This window comes from Aquarana catesbeiana, linkage group LG04 (genome assembly GCF_042186555.1).
Source record: "Aquarana catesbeiana isolate 2022-GZ linkage group LG04, ASM4218655v1, whole genome shotgun sequence".
NCBI lineage: Eukaryota > Metazoa > Chordata > Amphibia > Anura > Ranidae > Aquarana > Aquarana catesbeiana.
In genome coordinates, this window is record NC_133327.1 from 373,565,864 (window position 1) to 373,591,017 (window position 25,154).

General features: G+C 41.3%; 1 protein-coding gene across 6 annotated transcripts in view; it reads right to left on the reverse strand.

The window, feature by feature from the left end:
* Positions 1-25,154, reverse strand: part of FYN (FYN proto-oncogene, Src family tyrosine kinase) — a 322,979-nt gene that overhangs the window by 234,381 nt on the left and 63,444 nt on the right. For 5 of the 6 annotated variants that reach the window (XM_073627102.1, XM_073627103.1, XM_073627098.1 and 2 more), the window contains one exon: positions 7,530-7,646. The gene's annotated coding sequence lies outside the window, so the exon portion shown is untranslated. Of the gene's footprint in view, positions 1-7,529; positions 7,647-12,499; positions 12,720-25,154 lie in introns of those variants that run through there. The other variant, XM_073627101.1, reaches the window with a different exon arrangement.

Below are 25,154 nucleotides of genomic sequence, written 5' to 3' on the forward strand. Positions count from 1 at the left end.
GGGGTGCGCACCCTAATGCAGGGGTCTCAAACTGGTGGCCCTCCAGCTGTTGCTATACTACAAGTTCCATCATGCCTCTGCCTGAGGGAGTCTTGCTTGTAACTGTCAGCCTTGCAATGCCTCATGGGACTTGTAGTTTCGCAATAGCTGGAGGGCCACCAGTTTGAGACCCCTGCACACACCTACGCTGCCATCCTCTTAAAAAATCCCATTCCGTTCAAAACTGAAAAGTAAAGTTAACTGGGGCTGGACTTTAATTAGGAAATCCACCTAGATTTTGCAACTGTAGTGAAAAGCATCCCACTGAAATTGCAGGTTACAATTGTTGTTACACATGCTAACCTATGAGCACAGACATAACATTGGTATTGGACAACCTTCTGTCTGTTGGTGCAAGTAAGGGGCTAGATTCACACTGCTGCATTATAAAACAGCTGGTTTCAAGGCAATGGAATACGTCAAACCAAATAAAATGCAAACTAAAATGCAGCACTTCCAGCAAAACCAGCAAGCATCGATCCATAGAAAAACTGCACTTGTTTTCCAAAAGTAAATCAAGGACTCCTGTCTACATCTGGCAGACTAGACTACTTTGGTATACTAATGGAAAACAAGAGACAATTAATGGAACAAGGAAAATAGGAAACACGGAAATCTTTCGGTATGGAACACTTTTGCTGTTTAAAGTGAAGACTTGCTCTATTATAGAGAACAGCAATTTGAATCCCAACCATGACACTACCTGCCTGGTGTTTGCATGTTCTCCCTGTGCTTGCGTGGGTTTCCTCCGTGTACTCCAGTTTCCTCCCACACTCCAAAGACATGCTGGTAGGTTAATTGGCTCCTGTCTACAGCGGCCCTAGTATGTGTATGTATATATGTGAGTTAGGGAACTTAGATTTGAAGCTCCTTGAGGGCAGGGACTGATGTTAATGTACAATATATATATATATATATATATATATATATATATATATATATATATATATATATATATATATATATAAACATTTACATTTTACATATGTCACTTGTGCCTAAGCAGTACCCTGAAAAACATACCATTTGTCTGGAATTCCTCCAAAAAATAGCACATCCTGATATGTTAGTGTGCTTAGTCCTGTTCCTACAGCGCCATAGCTGTATATCAGCAGTTTGAGATCTATGGCACTACTGCCTGCAACTGCTAGTCTCAGTAGATTTGGTATATCCTTTTTGTGTTGCTCATTGCTCTCCTTGCTGGAGGCTCTGAAATGAGGAATAAAAATCCCTGTCCTCACCAAGATGACTGCTTCCACAGAGACACACCGTAGGAGATTTACTAAAACTGGGGTATGCAAAATCAGTTGCAGCTCTGCACAGCAACCAATCAGCTTTCAGGTTTTATTGTCAAAGCCTAAACGAACAAGCAGAATTTGGAAGCTGATTGGCTACCATGCACAGCTGCACCAGATTCAAAGTGCTCTGGTTTCTGGAATTCTCTCCCACTGTGGGGTTGATTTACTGAAACTGGAGAGTGTAAAATTTGGTGCAGCTCTGTATAGTAACCAATCAGCTTACAGTTTTTTTTTTTTGTCAAAGCTTAATTGAACAGGCTTAAATTAGAAGCTGATTGGCTACCATGTACAGCTGCACCAGATTTGCACGCTACAGTTTTAGTAAATCAACCCTACAGTGCAGAAGTAGGCATAATGCTGGCCATTTATGTGGCGAATTCCAAATTTTTTTTTAAAAAAAACGAACAAATTACTAATCACTGATGGGAGAATCATGCGAGAAATATAATCAACAAAGAAATGTGCATGAGCTATGATCTGAAAGACCTAAAGATTACCGGCTCTGAATTTTCAACATGAGGTGAAACTGAGGGCTTGGTTGTTTGAAGTTTGAAATCAGTGGTGGCATCATCGGATTACAAAAAGCACAAATTTTTGATTTCCGATCGACAAATCACTCTGAATTCCACACATGTATGGCCTGTATTAGTCAGTAAGGCTTCATGTAAACTGGCAGCTCCTAAACTTGAGTTTAGGAGCTTTTGGCATTTTTTTGCCAAAGCTCCTAAACTCAACCCCATAAAAGCCTATGTGTAATGTATACATAGGCTTTTATCAGAGTTTAGGAACTGCTGTGTTTAGGTGAGGTTAAACCTCCCTCTTCTGAATGCAGAAAAATCGCAGGATAGGAACGTTTTGACCGTGGGCTGCAGGAAACCACAAAAAGCGGCAAAATGCAGCAAAAACGCAGTTTGCGGTTTTGCTGCGTTTTGTGTTTTCCCGTGGCCGTGGTCAAGGTAGGCTAGTGTACATGTAGCCTAATGGGGAAAAGATCAGCTGCAGACAATCCCTTTTCATCACCCATTCTCGCCCCTAGGACTTTTCCTGAGCCTCTCTCACCCTATGGAACTCCCTACCCCAATCTTTCCGATTATCTCCTACTCTGTTTGCTTTTAGACGATCCCTGAAAACCCTCCTCTCCAGAGACGCCTATCCTACCTTCACCTTACAACTGTACTTTTCTCCATCAGCTCATCTCCACAGTTATTACCTTTTGCATCACTTGACCCTTTCTCCTAGATTGTAAGCTCTAATGAACAGGGCCCTCTTATTCCTGTATTGAATTTTATTATAACTGTATTGTCTGCCCTTATGTTGTAAGGCGCTGCGCAAACAGCTTGTGCTGCATATAAATCATGTATAATAATAATAACAATATTGGTGATAAGTCCTTTGCCCTCTACCTGCCTTTTTAGGGTACAACTTCCAGAGTTTTGTTCACCTTTAAATAGCATTTAAAGCGAGAAAAAGGAACATTTCAGTCAACAAGAAAAAATATTTCCAGGCAACAAGTGACATCAATCAGAGAGTTATTATTGCTATTCAGCAAATACTGCAACATTGGTCAACCCAGAATGTCCATTTACTTTTATCAGAGTTTGTGTAACCCACTACAGTTACAATTCAGGGAACACCTTACAGGTTGATAGGGAAAATTCCGACTGAAGTCTATGTTGTCATATTTCTCCACTTCCAATGACACCAATTATTAACACTTTTGAAAAAGATTTGAGTCTGATTGTCAGAGACTTCTTGGTACTGGCAATTTTCCTATTAGGCCTTTTGTGTATGATAGACAGCCAGCAGTGGGTGTGATTGAGCATTACAAGCAGGATCTGTCGGATTGCCACCAGGTTATTGACAAAAAGAAGCTGGCTGTTACAGTACTGCAATGCTGGGTGAAAAACTGAAGCACTAAACTAGTACGCTGTGCTATCTGTATGCATCTGAATGTTGAATTGTCAGCGTTGCCTGGAGTGATCTAAATACTGCATTCTGTAACCTATGATGATACGAGGATTGATTTACTAAAGGCAAATAGGCTATTCACTTTGCATGGGTGAATGAGTAAAAACGATGTTGACTTCCATCATTCAATTTTGTGCAAGCAAAATATATATACTCGAGTATAAGCTGATCCGAATATAAGCCGAGGCACCTAATTTTACCACAAAAAACTGGAAAAAATTATTGACTCGAGTATAAGCCTAGGGTGGGAAATGCAGCAGCTACTGGGTAAACAATGCCCATCTGCAGCCTCACTGTGCCCATTTGCAGCCTCACTGTGCCCATTGCCCATCTGCAGCCTCACTGTGCCCACCTGTATCATCAGTGCCCATCTGAAGCCTTACTGTGCCCATCTGCAGCCTCATTGTGCCCATCTGCAGCCTCACTGTGCCCATTTGCAGTCTCACTGTGGCCACCTGTATCATCAGTGCCCATCTGCAGCCTCACTGTGCCCATCTGCAGCCTCACTGTGCCCATTTGCGGCCTCATTGTACCCATTTGCAGCCTCACTGTGCCCATCTGCAGCCTCATTATGCCCATCTGCAGCCTCACTGTGCCCATTTGCAGCCTCACTGTGCCCATCTGCTGCCTCACTGTGCCCATTTGCAGCCTCATTGTGCCCATTTGCAGCCTCACTGTGCCCACCTGTACCTTTGATAACCAAAACAGCGGGTGTCTCCCGCTGTGTCATGCAATCTTAACTGTTCAGCGGCCATCCACTGTAACAAAGCCCCGCCTCCTCCTCGTCCGGACGGAACACTGATTCAGTTTCCCGGCATTGTATCAGTGTTCAGTGTTCTGTCTATCATGGACAAGGAGGAGGTGGGGCTTTGTTACAGTGGACAGCTACCGAACAGTTAAGATTGCATGACACAGCGGGAGACCCTCACTCGAGTATAAGCCAAGGGGGGCTTTTTCAGCATAAAAAATGTGCTGAAAAAGTTGGTTTAGATTCGAGTATATACGGTATATATATATATTTTTTTTTCCTTGCACGCAAACATGTATTCTTTTTAAAGCAAATTTAAAAAGCAAAATCAAAACTTGCCTGCAAAGTGAACAAACTGCCTTTAGTAAATCAACCCCACTGTCACCTTATCCAGGTATCCTTACCTTACCAGCGCTCCCTTGCAGCTCCTGCCTCTGCTGTCAGCAGTGAAATTCAAGGTGTCAGCTGGTGTTAGATGCAAAGGTGAATGATGATGTCACGCCCTCCGATCATGTGTCAGTGCTCAGGCCTGGCCATTGGCTTCTAGAACTGGGCATTGTCAAATGGGAGGTGGTCACATAAAAAAATCTTATTATATATTATTATTATATTGAATTCCCTTCATCCTGAAGCTTATACCACTCTGTCAGTTGCAAATTACAAGATCTACAAGTTTTTGTTTTCCCAACCTGGTTTCATGCTTATTCCCAGTACGCAGCCTTTTTTTCTTGGTATAAATATGTTTATTAAAATGTTTGAGAAAAAGAACAATGCATCATATTTGAGATCAAAACACTCAAGCCTGAGGAGATGGCAAGCACACCAACAACAAATCAATTGCAGCATATCTTACTGTACTAAAATTAAAACATTATTTTTTGTCATTGAGAAAATCCTATAATACAGGTTGGACTGTTTTGAGGAACCATGAAGCCCAAAGAAAAACGAAAACAAAAAAAAAACTGGTAGAGAGAAATAGAAAAAAGAAAAGAGGGACAGAGCATGGTACATTCTAAAGTGGTGGTCATCAGCAAGTGACAGGTAGGTTGCGACTCCGTCGTGCTGCCCCTCCATCAGAAATTATCGCCACCTCTCAGACCTCATATCAAAGCGCCAAACAGACATTACAGGACGAAGTGAAGTCCTAGGCTCCTCCTCGGTTCTGACATGTCATATGACACAACCGAGGAGAGAAGAAGTCCTGCCAGGTGCTTCTGAGGTCTGGTGAGTGAATTTTACAGGAAAGGCGAGCATTTGTGCTGTGGGGGGTTTTAGCTTAGTGGAGTAGATGTTTGTACTGGAAAGTGAGTATTTTAGCTTGCGGGGGAGGTATATGTGTTCTCCTGACCTCTGCACTGTGTGTTATGTACTACTGGCCTCTGCACTGTGTTATGTACTACTGACCTCTGCACTGTGTTATGTACTACTGACCTCTGCACTGTGTTATGTACTACTGGCCTCTGCACTGTGTTATGTACTACTGACCTCTGCACTGTGTTATGTACTACTGACCTCTGCACTGTGTTATGTACTACTGGCCTCTGCACTGTGTTATGTACTACTGACCTCTGCACTGTGTTATATACTACTGACCTCTGTACTGTGTTATGTACTACTGACCTCTGCACTGTGTTATATACTACTGACCTCTGTACTGTGTTATGTACTACTGACCTCTGCACTGTGTTATGTACTACTGACCTCTGCACTGTGTTATGTACTACTGACCTCTGCACTGTGTTATGTACTACTGACCTCTGCACTGTGTTATGTACTACTGACTTCTGCACTGTGTTATATACTACTGACCTCTGTACTGTGGTATGCACTACTGACCTCTGCAATGTGTTATGTACTACTGACCTCTGCACTGTGTTATGTACTCTTGATCTCTGCACTGTGTTATGTACTACTGATCTCTGCACTGTGTTATGTACTACTGATCTCTGCACTGTGTTATGTACTACTGATCTCTGTACTGTATTATGTACTACTGACTTCTGCACTGTGTTATGTACTACTGACCTCTGCAATGTGTTATGTACTACTGACCTCTGTACTGCATTATGTACTACTGACCTCTGCACTGTGTTATGTACTACTGACCTCTGTACCGTGATATGTACTACTAACCTCTGCACTGTGTTATGTACTACTGACCTCTGCACTGTGTTATGTACTACTGACCTCTGTACCGTGATATGTACTACTAACCTCTGCACTGTGTTATGTACTACTGACTTCTGCACTGTGTTATGTACTACTGACCTCTGCACTGTATTATGTACTACTGACCTCTGCACTGTGTTATGTACTACTGATCTCTGCACTGTGTTATGTACTACTGACCTCTGTATTATGTACTACTGACCTCTGCACCGTGTTATGTACTATGACTTCTGCACTGTGTTATGTACTACTGACCTCTGCAATGTGTTATGTACTACTGACCTCTGTACTGTATTATGTACTACTGACTTCTGCACTGTGTTATGTACTACTGACCTCTGCAATGTGTTATGTACTATTGACCTCTGTACTGTTTTATGTACTACTGACCTCTGTACTGCATTATGTACTACTGACCTCCGCACTGTGTTATGTACTACTGACCTCTGTACCGTGTTATGTACTACTGACCTCTGTACTGTGTTATATACTACTGACCTCTGCACTGTATTATGTACTACTGACCTCTGCACAGTGTTATGTACTACTGATCTCTGCACTGTGTTATGTACTACTGACCTCTGTACTGTATTATGTACTACTGACCTCTGCACCTTGTTATGTACTACTGACTTCTGCACTGTGTTATGTACTACTGACCTCTGCAATGTGTTATGTACTACTGACCTCTGTACTGTATTATGTACTACTGACTTCTGCACTGTGTTATGTACTACTGACCTCTGCAATGTGTTATGTACTACTGACCTCTGTACTGTTTTATGTACAACTGACCTCTGCATTGTGTTATGTACTACTGACCTCTGTACTGCATTATGTACTACTGACCTCCGCACTGTGTTATGTACTACTGACCTCTGTACTGCATTATGTACTACTGACCTCCGCACTGTGTTATGTACTACTGACCTCCGCACTGTGTTATGTACTACTGACCTCTGTACCGTGTTATGTACTACTGACCTCTGCACTGTTTTTAAAAAAACAAAAACCTGTACCCTGTGTGCTACATACCACCAACCCCTGTACTCTGTGTTACATACTACTGAAAATAGTTTAAAAAATCTATAATATTAAAAAAAATTAAATAGTGATGACCTGAAACCATAATATTTTATGGGCCTCTGATATTCACCTACTACCTATACCTAAAGATTCTAATAATCAGCGCTTACATTTCTCAATTAACGTAATTTTTCCGACTGTATCTAGCACTGTAATCCGAACACATTATGAAAATGTAATAAAAAGTGTCATCAACATAGAAAAGTAAAGTGACAAATTACCTTATATGGTGTAATGAAGGATTCAGTGGGCGAATGTTCCCCGTTAGGCCCTCACGTTTGCGAATTCAGATGTCAGCATCCCACACTGATGACATGATATTCCCACCTCTTACGAACCTTTCATGAATGAAGAATAACATGAATTTTTTTACTATATTTTAAAAAGCAAACTGATCAAAAATAAACCGATGTTAAACTGCAAAATAAATGCACAATAAAAAAATAAAAAGCTGTACATTGGGAACGAATGAGTCACAGTTAAATATCTGCAATGATTTGATAAACCATCTGTACTCATTTTTTGAGACTAGAAATATAAACAATGTACTTTTTATAATGTAGTTTATTATAGTGTATTGCTTTGGCGTTTACCTATAAGTAGGATATACTTTCTCTAGAGAACAGTGGACCTGTAAGCGGATTACATATGACCCTAGAAAAGTGACACATACAGCTAATATAATATTGTCTTAGATGAAACCCACCTATGACAGCCAATTATACACAAACCATTTATATTCAATTATTAATTAAAAAGCTTTCAGCAACATCCATGTTCCAAAATAAATGACGTTAAATTATGGCAGGAAATAGAATAGCCAAACTAGCTAAACAGGATTTCTGCCTGTTACTATTTTCCACTAAGCCCCTGTTTAATAAAGATGAATTCTATGTATGGATTTTATTGCATTTTACATTGGCCCCGCTTGGAGTAATGTAAGTATGCATATGCCATATCTGTGGGACTGCACCATAGTAGGCACTGCTGCAGTCTTCCAGGTCCTGTGCCATCTGGCTGCCCTGCCACCTAGTAACCACAGGGGGTCGCTTCAATGCCATTCACAGAAAGTCTTGCATTCTTTTCAATGAATACAAAGCATTTTCTGATTGGACGAGGTAGAGATGCTGAAATTCAGCTTTAAGACCACGTCGACATGCTCACAGGCCACCTGCATTAAACAAAAAAATGTAAGCCCCACTCACATGTGCGTTTAGGCACAGACTATGAATTCCTGTGGGTAACTCAGTGGGAAGACCCACACGAAGCTATAAAAGGCTGACAGCCCCCATGGCTATTCATGGCTAATTGGATGCAATCGGACATGCAGTGATCAACAGTGGATGATAGGCCCAGGACACAAACTGTCTGCCTTCAGGGTCGATAATCCACAGGTAATCGCTGCATGTTCGATTACACGGGAATGGCTGCTGGCGCTGTCAGCATCTCCTTACTTTGTATTGGGTTTCCCATCCACAGCTGTTTGCATAAATCCCACTGATTCTCCCACAGGAATTATAGTATTTCCCTAAACACGTGTGAGTAGGAGGCCTTATGTTTCCCAGATCACTTTTTCCTGTGTTTAAATGTTCCTGGGTTCAGCTGCAATTACTTATTTATTTAGCCACGTTAAACCAGCCCACAGAAATTTCTAATTTTCTGTAGCTAGACTGAATGTACCTAAATGCAGCTCTGAATGTCTAGGTGTGCATTCAGCCACAGCAAGGCATTTACGATAGGAGTACTTTACTGTTTAGTCTTACAAAAAAAAAAAAAAACAACAAAATCACAACTGTATCGTTTTGAATTGTCTTACATACGCTGAATAATTGTAATTGTTCACACAAGATATACCATAACCTTAAAGGAAACAAAGTTTATGCTCTTTGTATATATATATATATATATATATATATATATATATATATATATATATATATATATAAAATATATATATATCATACATTTTAGATTTTTAGGGTAATACATATTTTCTGGTGGATTAATGTAAAAGTAAAACACAAGTAAAGCATTCATTAAACAAAGCACTCATAATAGCAAATTTTGCCCACCAGCCAACATACATGAGTAACTTTAGAAGAGAAGGAGACCTCTACCATGTCAGATACAGAGGAGTATGGTAGTCCCATCACTGATGCACTTAAACAAAAAGAAATATCCCCTAACTGGGACTCTGAAAGACCACCAACTCTGATATAAAAATGGATGACTTTAATAATACCACATATTCAATACAAATGGGTAAAAAGAAGTATAGAGTCTACACAGTACATACATAATACACAAAAACAAAACACAAAGAAAATCATACCCTGTTTCCCCGAAAATAAGACCTACCTTGATTGTTGGTGATGGCTGCAATAAAAGCCCTACCCCCCAAATAAGCCTTAGTTAAAGTCCTTGTAGGTCTTATTTTCAGGGTAGGGCTTATTTTCAGGGAAACAGGGTAGGGCTTATTTGGAGGGTAGGGCTTATTTGGAGGGTAGGGCTTATATTGTAGCCATCACTGACAATCACGCTAGGTCTTATTTTCGGGGAAACAGGGTAGTATACAAAGGAACATCAGTACTCTCCAATGGGTAGTGTACCCTGATACCCGACGCGTTTGCAGTCTTTATAAAACACCTTCATCAGGGGTAGAGAGTGAAGTATACTCAAATAAATGTTAATTCATTTTGAATGACTCCATGTTCAAAACAGGTGGCAGCTGTTTCAGTAACCACAAAGGCGGACGCCAGACCAGGACAGCTGGATGCATAAAATATAATGCGTTTCCAAAGTGTGTACAGCAGTAAGTGTGCTTGGCAGCGATCAGACTCCACCCGTGGACGGTAGTAGCATATATAGTATCACCAGGACAGGATATCACTAAAGCTAAAGCTAAATGTAGTTATTCAATAAGCGAATAGGATTCATGAGTCCCTGGTCTCATATGTCCTGTGGAAGACGAGATCCTGCGTGAAGCATTCTGTCTCTGTATTAGTGCCTGCCGTGAGTAACTTCAGCCAATTCACATAGAACCCCCACTCTTTGAACATGAGTACCCAAGCCAATGCAAATCAGTAACCTCAGCCAAGGTACTTGAGTGCATCAACCAAGGCACATGAGTAACTTCAAACCAATGCACACGTGTACCCTCATGCAATGCACATGAGTAACTTTAAACAAAGCACATGCATAGCCTGAGAGTACCCTAGCCAATGCATATAAGTAACCCCAGTAAATGAACATGAGTACCCCTATCCAACGTACTGGAGTAAGTACATCCAATTCACATAGGTACCCCCAGTCAATGAACATGGGTGACCCACGCCAACATATATGATTAACTTCAGCCAGCTTACATGAATAACCCCAGTCAACGAACCTGAAAACCCAAGCCAATGCAAATGAGTAAACCCAAGCCATTGCAAATGAGTAGCCTAAAGGCACAAATGTGCACCCATCCAAGGTACATGAGCAACTTCAAGCAATGCACACGGGTGCTCTCAGTCACTGCACATGAGTAACTTTAAGGATGTGCGACTTGTCATGCGACTTTGGACATCAAAGTCGCATGACAAATCATAAACCATTCTTTTCAATGGCACCCATTCAAATTGGTGCAACTTAAAGTCACAGCAACCTTGAAAAGGTGCCCGTACTACTTTGATGCAACTCTTGATGTGACTTGGATCCAGAGAGTTTAAAGTAGGATCAAAATTTCACTCAAAGTTGCATCAAAGTCACACTGGAAATCGTGCGACTTTGGAGTCACACTAGTGTGAAAGGAGCCTAAACAAAGCATATGCATACCCTGGGCCAATGCACAGGAGTACTCTTACCAATGCACACGAGTACCCTATCCAATGAATATGAGTAACTACAGCCAATGTACATGAGTTACCCCAGATAATGAACATGAACAAACCCAGCTAATGCAAGAGAAACCTTATCTAATGCAAGAGTAACCCCAGCTAATGCACATAAGTAACCCCAGCCAATGCCCACGAGTACTGCCACCAATGCACATGAGTAGCCTAGCCAATTCATATGAGTGACTACAGCCAATGCACATAAGTTATCACAGATAATGCACATGAGTAACCCCAGATAATGCAAGAAAAACCCATCTAAAGCAAGAGTAACCCCAGCTAATGCACATAAGTAAGCCCAGCCAATGCCCAAGAGTACTGCCACCAATGCACATGAGTACCCTAGCCAATGTATACAAGTAACTACAGCCAATGTACATGAGTAACCCCAGCCAACGTGCACAAATAACCCAGATAATGCATATGGGTTACCCCAGCTAATGCACATGTAACCCCCAACTAATGCACAAGAGTAACTGCAGCCAATGCAAATGACTGACCCCCAACTAATGGGGAATCGAATTCTCTTTTAATCGCTTCTTTTTCACGTTTTTGTTATTGTTCTATACTGGCACAGCACTACCAATGTCTTTGCATATGCTAATACAAAAAAGGAATAAAAGTCATTTTGCGTAAAAATCATAATCGGAATAGTAGGAATACTTACTGTGAAGTCTGTTACGGTTTGCATTGCCATGAACCAAATATAGAACACAAGATATCTAATAAAAGGATCTGATGCTGCAGTTCCATAGGCACATGTAATAAATCAGATCCATTATTAGAATGCAGGAGTGGCAAAAATGCATTAAATCGTATTAGTGTACAAAGACAAACGCTGTTGTTCCTATAAAGCAATCCAGATCCTCTTGTGGTATAGGGTAAGCTAGCGGTAAAAGCGATGAAAATGGTCTTTCCTTTTAACTTAGAAAATAGTCAGTAGAATACCACTTAGATTATAGGAACCAAGGGAACATAACTCATTAGCACCTCAGTGACCTATGCAAGGTAATTTCAGATCTCATTAGTCCATAAAGCACAATCAAAATCACATCCCATTATCACGGCCGCCAGTAGCTATCACCGTCTCCTTTTCTGCGGCAGGAAAATAAATAGCTTTATTTATATGTGAACAAATGACATTTGCTTTGTCATCCTCACTTCATACATCACAGTGGCATCCACCCAGCATTCTTTCATGTAGCGAGAAAATGATAAAAACCCATCAAATCACCACATTTCATTAACTTTCCCCCGACCACTTCAGCCTGTGTTCATTGGACACTGTTTCAATAGGAAAAAACACATCACCTCACCTTGTAATGCTTCATGCCAGAGGAGATTTGTGTATTGTAATCCGTCATTCAAATCAGAGCCGAGTAGCCTGCTCCTATGTACAGATAATAAAAGATGCAGGACATGTCTTCACTTCCTGTTCCTTTCATCAGACACTCGCTATTTCCTACAATAGAATTCCCTCCGTATTTAAGGGAAACCTGGCTTCATGTTGAACGCCATCGCAGCCTACTAGGGGGTGCCATGTGTCAGGAGGGAAAAAAAAAAAACAACGAATTAGCAGTCTGCAGCAGGCCGAGGCAGGCTGAATGTGCCTAATCTGCAGATTTGCCTGACATTTCCTCAGAGGACACTGTGCTATTTGTTACAAAGATTTTGCTGCAGTCCCTTTAATCGACAAACAGAGGAATTGACAAATGCTGCACAAAAGAACGCAGAGATTGCCGCTAAGCTCTCGGCCACCCGGGCTTCTAAGCATGTGAGGGATTTATGCTGGCGATTTCTACAGCAGCTTGTCTACTCCATTGTATCCATTTGTATCAGTAAAAATATTTTTATGTCCTTTTTTATTCATCATAACGCACATATTCTGACCAAAACAGTTTAAAGTATTTTCAGACGTTTGTATGGAGGGGCACGTGCTGCACTATGGACATGAAAATAATGCATTGTGCTTTGTCAAATGAAGGATTCTTTTTTTTTATGGCCTTGGCTGTAAGGCCTCGCTCACACATGTTTTTACCACCCACCGATTGCCAACAAGGCAGCCGGAGGGGATCGTGTGCTTGCCGCTGTTGGTTTGTGGCTGCGGTAAATTTAACTTGGTTTGTCGAGTGTGACAGGCGGCTCCACCTGTGGACTCGTTCACTTGGCTCACGGTTGCGCTGCGTTAGTTCCGTGCAAAATCCTTGTTTGTAAACTTTTTTTCAAAGAATCATCTCACACTCCTCCTGAAAGCCTAAAAGCCACTCTTTACCAAAGGCTCTACCTCCATCTAAAAAGTGACTAATTTTCAGAGACTGCTGCCGTGCGAACCTAGCCTTAAAGTGGTTGTAATCCTCAGATATGCAAAGCATATCCTTCTATTGTGTGTACATGTCTGAATTAGGAGCACTAAGTGTCATTTCCATCTGCTGCTTCGTTCCTCTGCTAACAGCATGAATCACTTCTGACAAGTTTTCCTGACACCAAGAGAAAAATGGTGACAGGGGAGGGACCTTCAGCTGACTGACAGCCTTAGCTCTGTTCTTGTGTTCTGTGTGGGGGGGGGGGGGGTTCTTCCCTCCAATCAACTGTTAGAGCTCTCCTTACTGAGCAATGCAGAGTGTAACTTCAGTTCTCCTTCTCTACCTTTTTTTCCTGACAGCTCAGACAAGCTTTATAAATTCTGCACTTTGAGCATATGTAGAAAAGAGAAGACTGCAATTAAACAGATACAATGTAATGTATGCAGGAGGATTTGTTTTATCTCTTTGTATCACCTGAGGCTAGGCACGTCACTGGGTATATGTAAGGGTTTACAAATCACTTCAAAGTGGAACTAAAGCTTCCAATTGTTTTCAGCAAAGGAAACTGCCATCTTGGCCTCTGTTTGATCTGCAACTACCATGATGCTGCACAAGTGATCGGTTATGACACCAGCAATTTCATGGTTTGACAGTTTGATTGAGCCCCGGTTCACCAAGGCGACCTGCACACGACTGCCACGGCGACTTGCAAAACGACTTCTGTATAGAAGTCTATGCAAGTCGCCCAAAGTCGCCCACAAAGTAGTACAGGAACCTTTTTCTAAGTCGGAGCGACTTGCGTCGCTCCTATTAGAACGGTTCCATTGTACAGAACGGGAGGCGACTTGTCAGGCGGCTAGGTCGCCTGACAAGTCGCCCCTGTGTGAACCGGCACTGAGAGTACAACCAATGTGACAGTTACATTCCTGGCACATGAAACTGTTAAATTTAGGGGTTTAGTTCTGCTTTAAAGTGATGGTAAAGTCTCGTTTTTTTTTCAATAAAAATAACGAACATGTTATACTTACCTGCCCTCTTGCAGTGGACTTGCACAGAGCAGCCCGGATCCTCCTCTTCTCGGCTCCCTCTTCATCTCTCCTGGCCCCACCCTCCTGTTTAGTGCCCCCACAGCAAGCAGCTTGCCATGGGGGCACCTGAGCCGAGTCACAGCTCCCTGTGTCCATTCAGACACGGAGCCGTGACTGAATCGACAGCAACTGGAGCCAATGACACCGCTTCTGTGTCTCAGCCAATCAGGAGGGAGAGTCTCGGATGGCCGAGACACTCATAGACATCGCTGGACAGAGATGGGGCTCAGGTAAGTATTAGGGGGGCTGGGGCAGCTGCTGTACACAGAAGGCTTTTTATCTTAATGCATAGAATGCATTAAGATTTAAAAACCTTCTGACTTTGCAACTCCTTTAAGCTGGCCATACACTAGTAGATTTTTGAACGAACAGTACATTAGATGATGTGGTAAATGTTGTTTGAGAATACTTTAAAATTATGTTTGCTTTTAACTTTTGATTTTGCAATGAATGCGATTTCCTAAAGGAAAATCACATTCACTGTTATAAATTCATTAGTTCGGGAAAATGTTTCCATCCTGCTCCATCAAATTTTCTCATCACTGCAGTCGAAAACAAACATCATATTGACCCCACTAACCAAAAGAAAATCAAATGAACATTCTCAAAACCATTTTACTAGCATATGGCCAGTTTTAGAAACAGGACTTTAGTGACCACAAGGATGCCCACAATACTGTCCTACTTGTAGGTTGTTCTCCCTGTTGCTCCCCAAAAAGATATGTTTACCTTCACCTCGTGCACCACAACACATTGTGTGCTGCATTTTTAAATGAAAAAAAAAGGTGTATGCAATTATTTGGTGTGATATATGTTTATTGGCCAGACCATTCCAATGAATAGGCTGTCCTAACACAACACACACCAACACATGTAAACCTAGCCTAACAGTAGATCTTGGACTCTTATGGACACAGTTGGGTTGGAGCCTACGTCAGTTTTTTTTTTTTTCTATACATCTGATAGAAAATACCAAAGACTCTGTGTTGCCAAAACAGGAAGAAAGGAGATCTCCTCTAGAGATTCAGTGCATCTGGAAAGTATTCACAGCGCTTCACTTTTTCCACATTTTGTTATGTTACAACCTTATTCCAAAATAGATTCAATTCATTATTTTCCTCAATATTCTACAAACAATAACGACAACGTAAAAGAAGTTTGTTTAAAATCTTTGCAGATTTATTAAAAATAAAAAATGAAAAAATCCCATGTTTATAAGTGTTCACAGCCTTTGCCATGACACTCAAAATTGAGCTCAGGTGCATCCTGTTTTTACTGATCATCCTTGAGGTGTTTCTACAACTTGATTGGAGTCTACCTGTAGTAAATTCAGTTTACTGGACATGATTTAGAAAGGCACACACCTGTCTATATAAGGTCCCACAGTTAACAGTGCATGCCAGAGCACAAATCAAGCCACGAAGTCCAAGGAATTGTCTGAAGACCTCCAAGACAGGATTGTATCAAGGCACAGATCTGGGGAAGGGTACAGAAAAAATTCTGCAGCATTGAGGGTTCCAATAAGCACAGTGGCCTCCATCATCCATAAATGGAAGAGGTTTGGAACCACCAGGACTCTTCATAGAGCATGCCGCCCGGTCAATAGCAATTGGGAGAGAGGGGCCTTAGTCAAGGAGGTGACAAAGAACCCGATGATCATTCTGACAGAGCTCCAGCTTTTCTCTGTGAAGAGATTAGAACCTTCCAGAAGAACAACTGTCTCTGCAGCACTCCAACAATCAGGCCTGTGTAGTAGAGTGGCCAGATGGAAGCCACTCCTCAGTAAAAGGAACATGACAGCCTGCCTGGAGTTTTCCAAAAGTCACTTTAAGGACTCTTAGACCATGAGAGACTAAATTCTCTGGTCTAATGAAACAAAGATTGAACTCTTTGGCCTGATTGGCAAGCGTCATATCTGGAGGAAACCAGGCACCGCTCATCACCTGGCCAATACCATACCAACAGTGAAGCATGGTGGTGGCAGTATCATGCTGTGGGGATGTTTTTGAGTGGCATGAACTGGGAGACTAGTCAGGATTGAGGGAAAGATGAATGCAACAATGTACAGAGACATCATTGATGAAAACCTGCTCCAAAGCACAGAGCACTCTGGGGCGAAGGCTCGTCTTCCAACAGGGTAATGACCCTAAGCACACAGCCAAAACAAAGGAGTGGCTACAGAACAACTCTGTGAATGTCCTTGAGTGGCCCAACCACAGCACAGACTTGAACCCAATTGAACATCTCTGGAAAGATCTGAAAATGGCTGTGCACCGACGCTCCCCATCCAACCTGATGGAGCTTGAGAGGTCCTGCAAAGAAGAATGGGAAAAACTGCCCAAAAATAGGTGTGCCAAGCTTGTAGCATCATACTCAAAAAACTTGAGGCTGTAATTGATGCCAAAGGTGCTTCAACAAAGCACTGAGCAAAGGCTGTGAATACTTATGTACGTGTGATTTATTTAATAAATTTGCAAATATATCAAGCAAACTTCTTTCACGTTGTTATGATGGGGTATTGTTTGTAGAATTGTGAAGAAAATAATGAATCCATTTTTAAATAAGGCTGTAACATAACAAAATGTGGAAAAAGTGAAGCGCTGTGAATACTTTCCGAATGCACTGTATATACAGCCAGATTCACTAAAAGGTCAAAAGTTTGCACGTCTTGTTTTGGCCTGCTGTGTAGGCTATTTTTTTTCCAGTTGAACTCGATTCACTAAAATTTTAGCCCTCTGATGTCATCAAAAGCTAATGTTTTATTTTCATGCACAAAATGAATGTGCAAACAGATTTGCTTGCAAATTACTGTTAAAGCAGAACTAAGGACTGCAAAACCTCTGCTCTAACAGTCTGGCATCTGCAAAGTCCCTTGGCTGCACAGGCATCTTCTCCCTTGCTTCTTCTGCGTATCAATGTTCAGCCGTATTAATTGGCCAGGGCAGGATGAGGTAATTCCCATGCATGCACAGTAGTTCAGTCATCGCGGCACGCAGGCACTGTGACGGGAATGTAAACTGAGCTGCACACGCACAGCTCAGTGTAAATTTCAAAGAAGACTGCGAATAGATAGGTGCGTTTATTTTTTGAAGAAAAAACATGCGATGCTTGCAATTTGCTTAATTTAGATTTTAGTTCCTCATTAGGTGCTGATTCATCAGTTATTTTTAGGCGTTAGTGGGTGTTCTAGTGTAAAATAGGGATTGCTCAGGTTCTTCTGCTGAAAACATGTGATATTTAGCTGTTTGGTAGGGGAACAAGTGTCATTATTCCCTACCTGCGCAGATAGAAGATTTAATTCTTAATTTATAAATTTTAAATAGAGCTGCCCGTTCCAATGATATAAAAAAAACAGTAATATAACTTAATATAAAGTGCAAACGAAACTGTATAACCACCGGATTCACTCCAATGCAAAATGAATCAAACAATCAATCATAATACCGCGTACACACGAGCGGACTTTACGGCAGACTTAGTGCGGCGGACTTTTCGACGGACTTTCCGAATGAACGGACTTGCCTACACACGATCAACCAAAGTCTGACAGATTCGTACGCGATGATGTACGACCAGACTAAAATAAGGAAGTTCATAGCCAGTAGCCAATAGCTGCCCTAGTGTCGGTTTTTGTCCGTCGGACTAGCATACAGACGAGTGAACTTTTCGACTGGACTTGAGTCCGTCGGAAAGATTTGAAACATGTTTCATTTCTAGGTCCGTCGAACTTTTGGGAAAAAAAGTCAGCTGGAGCTCACACATGATCGAATTATCCGACGGACTCCGGTCCGCCGTACCAAGTCTGCCGTAAAGTCCACTTCTGTGTACGCGGCATTAGTGTGCATAATAACTGTGATTAAACACATAATGTCATCAACTTGGTAAAAGTCACAAATCAATAGTGTCCAAATGACCAAAAATAAAGGAATTCAAGTCCAAAAAAGCTTATCAAATATTTTCCAGTGAGAAGGCGATTATTCCAATAATTGGGTGACCGTAGGAATCCTCCACCAACACCAAGCACTCAGCCTACTCACCAGATGGAGATGATCCCTATTACGGAGATCATAACAGCTTTGGAAGATTGGAATATATCTGGAGATCCGTCTCAGCAAGGCCGGTATTGCCTCCGGTCAAAATGTTTCAAAAGGGATAGCCACACGCATCCAGGTCAGACATGAAACAAGGAACAATTTTTTAAGCTCGCTAAGAGGTGATGGCAAGAGATTGGAGAAGGCTTGCTCACAGCTAAACTGTCCCCTAATCAATAATCAATCCAGCTTTTTTAGAAATAACCCTCAACACTACTTATGGGGTCCAGGTGGCTCTATCTGTCTCTGAGATTCATACAACATACGCTGAGAATACAGGTAAGCTGCAATAAATCACAAAGCTGAATGGAACTTCACCTAAAATGGGAATTTCCACTTTTCCTCCTCTACCACTTTTGGAGGTTGTATCTTTTGTTGGAAGCAGGTACCTATTTCTGACAGGTACCCACTCAAGCTTCTGCTCTTCTGCCTAGGCAGGAATAGTCAGTGTCCAGCCTTGGCAGGGATCACAGGTGTGTGGGAATACGCTATGAATTCCCAGCTACTCAGCTAAAATAAATAGTATTTTCTACTCAGGCCTGTAATGTTCTAGTTTTGCATTTGATTGTTTTATCTGTCAGTATAGATTGCAAATGAAAGCACAAAGGCTATCATCTGCCAATTCTTCAGATTCTTTTTGTCTTTTTGCGGCCATTAGTTTTGATTAATTTATAATTTATCATAACAAAAAAAAAAACAGTGAGCCTCACCCATTCTAATATGGATTTAATTTGGTAGATGTGCTCTTGCTATATGTTTAGCTATTTTTTTCCCCTCATAACACACATTGCAATCCTTTTTCCTGTTGGAAATCACCCTCCTCCCTATAATGACGTGTTAGGTTTCCTGTGCTCGTCCCATGATTCCTCATACACATTGGAATCTGTGTAAAGGACAATGGGAAAGGCAGGGATTTGTTGTGTCACATTACCATTTCCTCATGAGCACTTACATGTCTCATTGAAAAAACGTGGCTACATACAAAGAGCGTCTTCCAGAAGAAAAGCTTGCATATGCCCTAAAAGTACTTCTGCATAAATGAAAAAAAGTCGTCTAATTACAAATGACCGTAATTAACCACTTGCCTACTGGACACTTTTACCCCCTTCCTGCCCAGGCCAATTTTCAGCTTGCAGCGATGTCACACTTTGAATGAAAATTGCGCGGTCATGCAACACTGTACCCATACAAATTTTTTTATCATTTTTTTTATCACCATTGGGTTTTTTATTTTTTGCTAAACAAGGGAAAAAAGACCAAAAGGGTTTGAAAAAAAATGTTTTTTCCATAGTTTGTTATAAAATTTTGCAAACAGGTAATTTTTCTCCTTCACTGATGTGCGCTGATGAGGCTGCACTGACGGGAACTGATGAGGCGGCACTGACGGGAACTGATGAGGCTGCACTGATGAGCGCCACTGATAGGTGACATTAATGAGGCGGCACTAATGGGAACTGATAGACAGCACTAATAGGTGACACCGGTGAGGAGGCACAGATGAGCAGCACTGATTGGCAGCACTGGTGGGCACTGTTGGGACTGCACTGATAATCAGGACACTGATAATCAGACCAGGCCATTTTATGCTTTTTGCCACTACGTTATTTGAACTGACAATTGTGTGGTCACGCAACACTGCACCCACTTGAAATTTATATATATTTTTTCACACAAATAGAGCTTTCGATTGGTGGTATCTGATTACCACTGGGTTTTTTTTGTTTTGCGCTATAGACGAAAAAAACTGAAAATGTAAAAAAAAAAATAACAAAAAAAACAATATTTACTTTCTGCTATAAAACATGCAATAAGAAAAAAAAATTGAAAAAATCTAATTTCTTCCATCACTATTTTTGAGGGAATTGGTATTTTTTGAGGACGAATGCTTGTCTCTCCTGTATGTGACGTTTGCATTACATCATTCATTCGTCATTATGCCGTGGTCTACCACCACCCTTTATTTATCTGATCCTAGTGGTAAGCTCCTAAGATATGATGCTACATGGTTATGTTCAAACTTTTTTTTTTCAATCTCCTGTTTGTCAATATTGCTTTATGTTATGTCACAAGACCAAACTTGTATATATACATTCCTCCCCTTTTTATGTCACTGTTTTGGTCACGAGGTCTGGAATTCTCGTATTACAATCTTTATTTGTTTTGTACTATTTTATGGCAAAAATTCTTTGATATAATTGAAACAAACCATAAAATCAAGTTTCTTCATAAATTTAGGCCAAATGTATTCTGCTACATATTTTTGGTAAAAAAAATCCAATAAGCATACAGTGGAACCTTAGTTTATGAGTAACGCAGTTAACGAGCGTTTTGAAAGACGAGCAACTTTTTTTTTTTAATTCTGACTCGGTTTGCGAGTGTTGTCTCGCAAAATGAGCAGAATTCAAGCTAAAGGGCGGTGCAGTACCGCATTTGGCCAGAGGTGCGGGGGCACCGAGGACACTCGGAACGGTTCGGAGCCTTTCGGAAATACTCGGAATGACTCGGAATTGGCTCCAACATGTCTTGCATACACACGGTCACACAAATGTTGGCCAACAATTACGAACGTGGGAACGTGGTGACGTACAAGACGTACGACGAGCCAAGAAAAAGGAAGTTCAATAGCCAGTGCGGCTCCTTCTGCTTGATTCCAAGCATGCGTGAATTTTTGTGCGATGGACTTGTGTACACAAGATCAGACTTTCCGACAACAAAGTTTTGTTGGCGGAAAATTTGAGAACCTGCTAGCCAACATTTGTTGGTGCAAAGTCTGACAGCAAATGTTTGATGGAGCATACACACGGTCGGGCTTTCAGCCAACAAGCTCACATCCAACATTTCCCGTCGGAAAATCTGACCGTGTGTACGCGGCATTAGACTGGGATGCCATTAAAGTTCATGTGTGTATAAAGGCCGGCGCCCCAATACTTTTGGTAATATAGTGTATGTAATTCTTGATTTTGCCCATACTTCCACTTCATTTTCAGAACTAGAATCGTCTTGACTTGTGAAAACAAACTTTTCTTAGTTATATAAAGGTAATCCACTGAATGATGGTCTCTCCAGCTCGGTAAAGGTCAAGGGCACTACTGTCTGCGAGTATTTATCATTCTTTTAGGACTCTGCTCATTGACAGCACTGCTCTCATATGATATGGATGCACGCAATTATTCGGATTGCAATTATATAGGAGCTACATGTATTACTGCGTTTAAGGTCATGTGATCTTATTAAATATTTCACTAACTGTATAATGTTGTATTGTGTCATAAAGGGAATGCTGGAATAATAAGTCTGCGGAACCACGTTACGATTAACACATGAAGCAAGTTATAATGGGATATTTCAAGGACATATTCCTAGAAAGGACATGCAAACATAGGGGAAAAAATGCAAGGAAAATCCACATAACTCCTGGATAATGTTGATGTGTGTGTCTTCGAGGCTGTACGTTGGAAATGGAGCATCACAAAACTGCTAAGACAAGGGAAATCTAATGGTAGGCCATGAAGAATGTTGTTCTAGTTAGTGATGAATGGTCAATAAAATTGGCTAAGTGACATGACTGTGTTTCTTTGTTTTTCACATGGCTGAATTCTATCAGATGGGTCACCTTCACACTCGTCTTAGACATCCTCCCAAAAGGGTTTGTTTACTTATCTGTAAGCAAAATGACGTCCCTTTATGCATTCATTTCATATCTTAGAGTCATTTTAGTTCATTACATCATCTAAGTGAAACACTGATTTGCTGTCCTCCATCCCGAGAACCCATTTAGGATAAAAATAAAGGAGCTGCAAGTGCTGAATTTTAATAAAAGGTGCAGGCTATAGAACTGCCATCTTTATCCCGCTACAAAGCTTCTGACTTGTAATGAGCAGGTAGGTCAGGAGCCCTGACTTCACTGGTGGCATACTTGTTCCAGGTCAGTCAGCCTCAGCTCTGTTCCTGCATGCTGTGTGTGTGTGTGTGTGTGTGTGTGTGTGGGGGGGGGGGGTGTCTATTCCCTCATGAGGTCTCTGCCTTCTTTTTTCTAACAGCTCAGACAAGCTTATGAATTCAGCACTGTGAACGGATGAAGAGAAGACTGCAGATAAGCAGGTACAACGTATGTAGCAGGATTTGTTTCATCTCTGTGTATCACCTGAGGCCAGTCACTTCAGTGGGTATATGTAAGGGTTTACAATCACTTTAAATACAAAGACAAATATACTTTCTACATAGGCAAGTCTACAAAATAATAATTTCAAATTAAATAATTAGATTTGTCCATTAGCCAAATTGTTCCAAGTTGACTTCACCTCATGTCACAATTCTTCACAATTCAGCAAATCAGTCGTAGGGTTCATCTCATTACATGTCAATTCACGTTACATCACTTCCCTTAATGCTCTAGTAAATCAGGCCCCAAGTGTATTTACCTACTTATGCAGTATGTTGCTATTTCTAAACAAAATCAATTATTAGTAAATGATAGCAATCACATTTATGAAATATGGTTGTAATAGAGAAGGAGAGACGTGTACATAAACAGAACAGGTTCAGTTCACTAAACTGTAACACATTTGTTTGCTTTCAGACTTGGTTATTTTCAACTGTAATTCCTGGAAGGAATGATGAAAATGGCAAATTATGACCCTGTTGATCAGGAACTGGCTGCAAATTGCCCCATGTATGGCCAACTATAGGGATGGACAGAGGCCTCCTTACCTTAGGAGGTAGATGATAGGGATCTCGCTCCTCGCTCCGTAGTCGTTGCTTCTCCTCCTGGCCGAACAGGAAGTGGGTCCTGAGACTCCCCGGCCAATCGGATCTCAGGACCCGCTTCCTGATTGGCCAGGAGGGAAGTAGGAAGACATCTGCTATTGTCACACAAGTGGGTGGGCTCTGGGCGCAGTGATCTGTGCCCCTAGCCCACCCTTTTTTGAAGCCAATTAAAACCTCAGGCTCTAATCATGTGCTTCATACAAAAAAAAAAAAAAAAAAACCCAGTTGCAATCCATGCGTTCGGCACTCTGCATGTAGATTAGCCGGGTGCACGGACAGGCCGCCACTGGTCTCAACCCACCAGAACAATCCCGCCAGGAAGCCGACACTGCACACCTCCAATCATAGGCAGTGAGACATTTCTTGGTCCACAGCTGCACAGACCGGGAAATGCCTCACTGCTTATGATTGGCAGTGTGCAGTGTCGGCTTCCTGGCGGGATTGTTCAGGTGGGTTGGGACTACCATCACGAACACGCCTGAGCCCATCACTAGTGTTGACAATCAACACAGAGCTGTGTACAGAGGGATAACAAACAAAGAGAACTGCTAGTAAAAGCAACACACATTACATATTGTTAGGCACACATTTAACCCCTTGATTGCACTAGACTTTAACCCCTTCTCAGCCAGTGTCATTAGTACAGTGACAGTGTATAGCATTATCACTTATAACTGTATTACTGTCACTGGTGATGTCAGTGGCAGTTAGTCAGTTCCCCCCTACCATCAGTTAGTGTCAGATTCCCTGCCACACTATGGCAGCCCCATTAAAAGTTGCTGATCACCGCCATAAGTAGTAAAAAAAAAATCCAAAATGTACAGGTATACCATAATTTGTAGGCGCTATAACTTTCAAGCAAACCATTCACTTTACACTTATTGGGATTTTTTTTTTTTTACCAAAGACATTTTGGCCTAAATTTACGGAGAAACTAGTTTATGTTTTTTATTGGATATGTTTTTTTCTTTCAAAATTTTTGGTCTTTTTTTCATTTACATAATAAAGACATAAAAAGCCCAGTGGTGATCAAATGTCACCAAAAGAAAGTTTTATTTGTGTGAAAAAAATATATTTAAATTTTGTTTGGGTACAGCGTTGCATGACTGCGCAATTACAAGTTAAAATAACACAGTGCTTAATAGCAAAAACTGGCCTGGTCATGAAGGGGATAAAACCTTCCGGAGCTGAAGTGGTTATATAGAAACTGAGGCTACAAAATGAAAAAAAAAACAGGGTTTGCTTGTTTGCTTCTTTGTTCTCTCACCTACCTATATAGATCCACTGCTGCTGGACTGCCCTATAAAGGTAAAACGATAGAACTCCTCTAAGTAAATCTGTGAAGTGCATTGACTTTTAAATATGAGTCTACAAATGTAGAGCAGAGCAAGTGAAGAGGTCACTGCACACTGCGGCCAGCATCAAAGTCACAAACAATCATTGTCATGCTCCAGTGCTTTGGCACAGGGCTCTCCAGGCTGGTCCGGAGGTCAGGTCTAGTACACTGATTCATGACACTCTGGAAAATGCTCTTCTTAAAGGTCACATGCTGTGATGGTCATGCTGGGAAACATGAAATGATGTTATCAGTGCATGATAAAATGTGTTGGTACACACACCGCCACTCAGAAATGAGTAGTCATGGAAGCAAACAGAATACTACCCAGGAACACAAAACTACTAACGTGAAACTAATGTAATGCGCTAAGAAGTGAACATTTG